The sequence below is a fragment of the Coregonus clupeaformis genome, unplaced genomic scaffold (assembly GCF_020615455.1).
Source record: "Coregonus clupeaformis isolate EN_2021a unplaced genomic scaffold, ASM2061545v1 scaf0641, whole genome shotgun sequence".
In the NCBI taxonomy this organism is placed as follows: domain Eukaryota; kingdom Metazoa; phylum Chordata; class Actinopteri; order Salmoniformes; family Salmonidae; genus Coregonus; species Coregonus clupeaformis.
The window spans coordinates 153,084-161,032 of record NW_025534096.1 but is presented as its reverse complement, the minus strand read 5'-3'; the positions used below and the strand labels follow the sequence as shown (position 1 = coordinate 161,032).

The following is a 7,949-nucleotide window of genomic DNA, read 5'->3' as shown; positions in this document are numbered from 1 at the left end:
CAACCATCTACCCACCTACAATAACTACCTACAATACCAACCATCTACCTACCTACAATAACTACCTACAATACCAACCATCTACCCACCTACAATAACCACCTACAATACCAACCATCTACCCACCTACAATAACTACCTACAATACCAAACATCTACCTACCTACAATACCAACCATCTACCTACCTACAATAACTACCTACAATACCAACCATCTACCTACCTACAATACCAACCATCTACCTACCTACAATAACTACCTACAATACCAACCATCTACCTACCTACAATACCAACCATCTACCTACCTACAATAACTACCTCACAATACCAACCATCTCCCTACCTACAATAACTACCTACAATACCAACCATCTCCCTACCTACAATAACTACCTACAATACCAACCATCTACCTACCCACAATAACTACCTACAATAACAACCATCTACCTACCTACAATAACTACCTACAATACCAACCATCTCCCTACCTACAATAACTACCTACAATACCAACCATCTACCTACCTACAATAACTACCTACAATACCAACCATCTACCCACCTACAATAACTACCTACAATACCAACCATCTACCTACCTACAATAACTACCTACAATACCAACCATCTACCTAGCTACAATAACTACCTACAATACCAACCATCTACCTAGCTACAATAACTACCTACAATACCAACCATCTACCTAGCTACAATAACTACCTACAATACCAACCATCTACCTAGCTACAATACCAACCATCTACCCACCTACAATAACTACCTACAATACCAACCATCTACCTACCTACAATAACTACCTACAATACCAACCATCTACCCACCTACAATAACTACCTACAATACCAACCATCTACCTACCTACAATAACTACCTACAATACCAACCATCTACCCACCTACAATAACTACCTACAATACCAACCATCTACCCACCTACAATAACTACCTACAATACCAACCATCTACCTACCTACAATAACTACCTACAATACCAACCATCTACCCACCTACAATAACTACCTACAATACCAACCATCTACCCACCTACAATAACTACCTACAATACCAACCATCTACCTACCTACAATACCAACCATCTACCTACCTACAATAACTACCTACAATACCAACCATCTACCTACCTACAATACCAACCATCTACCTACCTACAATAACTACCTACAATACCAACCATCTACCTACCTACAATACCAACCATCTACCTACCTACAATACCAACCATCTACCTACCTACAATAACTACCTACAATACCAACCATCTACCTACCTACAATACCAACCATCTACCTACCTACAATACCTACCTACAATCTAAATACATGGTATAAGCTTTACTCTACACTATATAAAGAAGAAGCCAAGCTTACCTCTGTGGTTGTACTCCTCTGCCTGCATCCTTGTAATAATAGAGTTGTGTCAGCTGACAGATGTGCAGTAGGATAATAGATCAGTGTTTCTCTCTGCTGGTGTTGTGTTGTAGGTTTAGCTTAGAGACAGAGGTACAGACATATATACAGGGCCACCAAGGAGACCGCCCTGAAGGTCCTGACGTAGACTGATAGAAACTAAGGCTGTTTTCTCTACCTTTCCACCTACAGTTAAATAAACATCAAGGGCTGCAACTCATTTCACAATAGTTGTCCTCTCTCCACCTGCCCTGGTGCGGTGCACTCTGCCTCTCCCCTTCATGGGTCTATCTGTCTGGGATGAATAGGTCAATGTGATGGTCGTGCGGCACACACACGCTCTCTCTCTTTCACACACACACACACACACACACACACACACACACACACACACACACACACACACACACACACACACACACACACACACACACACACACACACACACACACACACACACACACACACACACACACACACACACACACACACACACACACAAACACACACACACACACACACACACACACACACACACACACACGCTCTCTCTCTCTCTCACACACACACACACACACACACACACACACACACACACACACGCTCTCTCTCTCTCTCTCACACACACACACACACACACACACACCACACACACACACACACACACACACACGTGTTGAAAGTGAATGAATCTTTTGTTCACTCCTCATTTTCCCTCTATGACCTAATATGATACACTAATGTTGTTTGAAGAGAATCATGTCATCTCTGTAAACAACCTGGTGTTACATGTTTCACTCAGAACACTTGGGGCTATTTCATGGAATCGCTGACTGAAATGCTTCCAATCACACACCACACCGGATGTGGCTTGCGTTTTGAGTATATCTGATTTCTGTAGGCCTAGGGATGTATCCCACATGGCACCCTTTACCCTTATATAGCCATATAGGCCCTGGTCAAAAGTAGTGCACCATAAAGGAACTAGGATGTCATTTGGGGACGCACCCAGGTCCAGGATGTCTCACTCGGCTCAGCCAATGTCTGAGTGAAGAAGCAGATAATAATAAATAATAATATGCCATTTAGCAGACGCTTTTATCCAAAGCGACTTACAGTCATGCGTTGTTATCATATGCAGGATGTCCTGCAGAGTCAAACTATCGGCGTACGGTAAACCTCCCAATGACAGATGAATGAAGGGGAATAACTCTTACGACATCTCTCTCTCTCTCTCTATTTCCTCATCTTTCTGTCATTTCAAATGAGAATGTGTCCATCCATAAAACATAAAGAATGTGTCACGACTTCTGCCGAGGCTGCCTCCCCCTCCTTGTTCGGGCAGGATTTGGCGTGTCTCCGTCACCAGCTTACTAGCTACTGCCGATCCCATTCTCATCACTCCACTTGTCATGTCTTGTCTTGTCAATCACACACACCTGGTGCTCATTCCCCTAATTAGTATGTGTATAAGTGTTCCCTCTGTTTCCCTTGTCTTTGTGAGTGATTGTTTCATTGTGAGAGGGAGTAGCCCTAGTTATTTTGTTGCTTTGACAAAATCATTTCTGAAGATTATTATTTATTTCATGTGATTAGTGATTCATTGTAAGAAAAAAATTAAAATAAACTGTCCCTCCTTTTAAGGTTAACCCTCTTACGTGAACTGAACTCTCGTTTTAAAATGGTGAAACTATTCCTTTAAAAAAAATTTTTTATAAAGAAACATAAAGTCAAAAAAATACAACAGAAAATATATATACAGTGTGTGCAAATGTAGCAAGTTATGGAGGTAAGGCAATAAATAGGCTATAGTGCAAAATAATTACAATTAGTATTAACACTGGAATGCTAGATGTGCAAGAGATGATGTGCAAATAGAGATACTGGGGTGCAAAAGAGCAAAATAAATAACAATATAGGGATGAGGTAGTTGGGTAGGCTAATTTCAGATGTGCTGTGTACAGGTGCAGTGATCGGGTAAGGTGCTCTGACAACTGATGCTTAAAGTTAGTGAGGGAGATAAGAGTCTCTAGCTTCAGAGATTTTTGCAATTCGTTCCAGTCATTGGCAGCAGAGAACTGGAAGGAATGGCGGCCAAAGGAGGTGTTGGCTTTGGGGATGACCAGTGAGATATACCTGCTGGAGCGCAGACTACGGGTGGGTGCTGCTATGGTGACCAATGAGCTAAGATAAGGCGGGGATTTGCCTAGCAGTGATTTATAGATGGCCTGGAGCCAGTGGGTTTGACGCAACATGTAGTGAGGACCAGCCAACAAGAGCGTACAGGTCACAGTGGTGGGTAGTGTATAGGGCTTTGGAGACAAAACGGATGGCACTGTGATAGACTACATCCAATTTGCTGAGTAGAGTGTTGGAGGCTATTTTGTAAATGACACCGCGGAAGTCAAGGATCGGTAGGATAGTCAGTTTTACGAGGGCATGTTTGGCAGCATGAGTGAAGGAGGCTTTGTTGCAAGAAACAGGGCCGTTTCTAGATTTAACTTTGGATTGGAGATTCTTAATGTGAGTCTGGAAGGAGAGTTTACAGTCTAACCAGACACCTAGGTATTTGTAGTTGTCCACATACTCTAGGTCAGACCCGGCGAGAGTAGTGATTCTAGTCTGGTGGGCGGGTGCCAGCAGCGTTTCGATTGAAGAGCATGCATTTAGTTTTACTAGTGTTTAAGAGCAGTTGGAGGCTACTGAAGGAGTGTTGTATGGCATTGAAGCACGTCAACCCCTGTTACCCATAGCTAGAAATGTTTTAACAATTGTCTTTTTTTTTTTGCTTGCATTCAAATGCCCCTCCCTGTTGCACACAACAAGCTTCCATTTCCCTGTCAAAAGGATTAAATGTTCAACTCGGTTACGGTCAACCCTGTTACAGTCAAACTTGTTGCGGTCAACCCTGATACTGTTCAACCCTGTTACGGGCCAACCATGTTACAGTCAACCATGTTGTGGTCAACCATGTTACAGTCAACCCTGTTACAGTCAACCATGTTACAGTCAACCACGTCGACGGTCAACCATGTTACGGTCAACCCTGTTACGGTCAACCCTGTTACGGTCAACCCTGTTACTTTATTTGCCACTTAATAGGCTGTAGTCATTTTTACTTATTTTTTTACTTGGCAACCACTTGAGATGGGAGACTTTGTTTTTTATTCAGTTTAACATTATTTTTGACAGAATGTTAAAATGAGGTGAAATCAATAGTTACACATCTCAAAGGGCACCTAATTGGTGGAATGCCCCGCCCTCTCTTCTCCCAATGTGTGTCTGTCTGTGGGCGAGGGACTCAGGGCAGAGCTCACATTGATCATGTTTACCATAGCATGATAGCCACGCCAACAAAAATCCCCACGCCATCACCTTTTGTGAGCACATATTCCATGCTAAAAGAGCCATTGTTCTGATTCAACACAGAAGTCATCAAGATAATGCAAGGTCATTCTGAGCTGGAAATACATGGCGAACCTCAAATAAACAATAATTACGAACATTAAAACAAGAAGAAACTAAACAGTGTAAAACACAGACAGTAACAGACTTTACCACCACATCAGAATGGTTTACAAGTGTAACATTGGTAAGAAGTGAAGTGTTTATGAAAGTTGTAAACCCACAATAGTCTTAAAAAGCTTTTCAAGATCATCACCCGTATCCCTGCTGGGGCCTCAATCTGTGAAAGAGCATGTTTGTCCAACATGCTGAACACTGACACACCATGCCACTGTGTGAGAGTGTTGGGTTCAATCGATCCATACGGAGCTGCGTCTGGAGCGACTCCTTCTCCTGGCCAGGTAAACAGGGTCTCATCTAGCCACTTCTGGAGCGACTCCTTCTCCTGGTCAGGTAAACAGGGTCTCATCTAGCCACTTCTGGAGCAACTCCTTCTCCTGGTTAGGTAAACAGGGTCTCATCTAGCCACTTCTGGAGCGACTCCTTCTCCTGGTCAGGTAAACAGGGTCTCATCTGGCCGCTTCTGGAGCTGTCCTTCTCCTGGTCAGGTAAACAGGGTCTCATCTAGCCACTTCTGGAGCGACTCCTTCTCCTGGTCAGGTAAACAGGGTCTCATCTAGCCACTTCTGGAGCGACTCCTTCTCCTGGTCAGGTAAACAGGGTCTCATCTGGCGCGTCTGCACGGGCCACTCCTTCTCCTGGTCAGGTAAACAGGGTCTCATCTAGCCACTTCTGGAGCGACTCCTTCTCCTGGTCAGGTAAACAGGGTCTCATCTAGCCACTTCTGGAGCGACTCCTTCTCCTGGTCAGGTAAACAGGGTCTCATCTAGCCACTTCTGGAGCGACTCCTTCTCCTGGTCAGGTAAACAGGGTCTCATCTAGCCACTTCTGGAGCGACTCCTTCTCCTGGTCAGGTAAACAGGGTCTCATCTGGCCACGTCTGGAGCGACTCCTTCTCCTGGGTAGGTAAACAGGTTTGGAAAATAATGTTTTCAAAAAGGTGTTTATTAGTATTTAATGGGACCGTCTCTTTATATGGATTTGTGACTTTATCAGTGGCTCTTCCTACAGGTTACTTACATTCGGTATAGTATCTTACCTCTACTTCCTGGGTCTCAGCGCGACTCTCGATGATCTGGATGTGTCGACGTTTTCCTGCTGGTTCATCATTTGCGACCTTCTCATCTGCCATGTCTGTGGAAGAAACTGTAAAAACTAAACACATTCACCCCAAATATTACAGAATGCTGCTATTGAGTGTTTGTGTGCGTGTGTGTGTGTGTGTGTGTGTGTGTTGTGTAGCGTTCTCTCACCTTGCTGTCCGTCCGGCATGGTCAGTAAGATTGACTGGCCGAAGCCGCTGGCCGTCTGCGGGTTGCTGAGCTGGATACCGTTGGTTACTATGGTCATGACCTGCTGACCTCCGGAGCTGACCATCTGTTGGATGGCACTGTCCACAGAGTCCGCCGCAAACACCTCCTCTGCAAAGGTCATAGAAAGGTCACAGAAAGGTCACACAGAGACTGATGAAAACGGATGAAAAAAGCATATGCATTCGTCACTGTCTGTGATTGCCTGTCAAAAGTTCAACTCATTAGGGCCTCCCGAGTGGCGCAGCGGTCTAAGGCATCACTACAGACCTGGGTTCGATCCCGGGCTTTATCATAACCGGCCGTGATCGGGAGTCCCATAGGGCAGCGCACAATTGGCCCAGCGTCGTCCAGGTTAAGGGAGGGTTTGACTGGGGGGCTTTACTTGGCTCATAGCACTCTAGCGACTCCTTGTGGCGGGCCGGGTGCCTGCAGGCTGACCTCGGTCGTCAGGTGAACAGTGTTTCCTCCGACACATTGGTGTGGCTGGCTTCCAGTTAAGCGCGGCGGGTGTTACAAAGGACGCATGACTCGACCTTTGCCTCCTGAGCCCGGTTGGGGACTTGCAGCGATGAGACAAGATCGAAATTGGGGAGAAAAAGGGGTAAAAAATGAAATAAATAAAGTTTAACTCATTACAACTTTTACGTATACGATGCATCCGTGAAAACAATGAACAAAGCTGTGTATGCTCTCTGGAGTTCATTGTTCGCCAACGAATCAGCCCCATAGAAGAACCACTGGCTCATCGGTTCATAGAGCTATGAATCTAAGTATCTATTAAACTGGATTCTGATCACTGTGACATACAGCTTTGATGATGCAGAAAGCTCTCCAGTGGAGTGTTGGTCAAAGAGAGGTTGATGATGCAGACCCAATGCTTTCATCTGACGGAGGCTTTTCCTGTTAAATGACTTGATAATGCCAATACAACACACACACACACACACACATTTTGAGAACCCCCCATCATTATATGTCTCTACTCCTGGCTATGGGGAGATCAATGACTGTCTGGAATAATAACAGCCATCAGGTCCACCAGACGTCCCTGTAGATGCACACACACACACACACACACACACACACACACACACACACACACACACACACATACACACACACACACACACATACACACACACACACACACACACACACACACATACACACACACACACACACACACACACACACCATACACACACACACACACACACACACACACACACCATACACACACACACCATACACACACACCATACACACACACACACACCATACACACACACCATACACACACACCATACACACACACACACACCATACACACACACCATACACACACACCATACACACACACACACACACACACACACACACACACCATACACACACACCATACACACACACCATACACACACACCATACACACACACACACACACACACACACACACACACCATACACACACACACCATACACACACACACACACCACACACACACCATACACACACACACACCATACACACACACCATACACACACACACACCATACACACACACACCATACACACACACCATACACACACACACCATACACACACACCACACACCATACACACACACCATACACACACACACCATACACACAC

At 44.8% G+C, this 7,949-nt stretch overlaps 1 long non-coding RNA gene across 1 annotated transcript; it reads right to left on the bottom strand.

Moving 5' to 3' along the window:
• Positions 1-5,789: 5,789 nt before the first annotated feature.
• LOC123485274 lies at positions 5,790-6,274 on the bottom strand. The gene is made up of 3 exons (XR_006658955.1): positions 6,236-6,274; positions 6,022-6,116; positions 5,790-5,880 (listed from the first exon to the last, which is right to left on the bottom strand). It is a non-coding gene; the product is annotated as an uncharacterized LOC123485274 (long non-coding RNA).
• Positions 6,275-7,949: the final 1,675 nt, after the last annotated feature.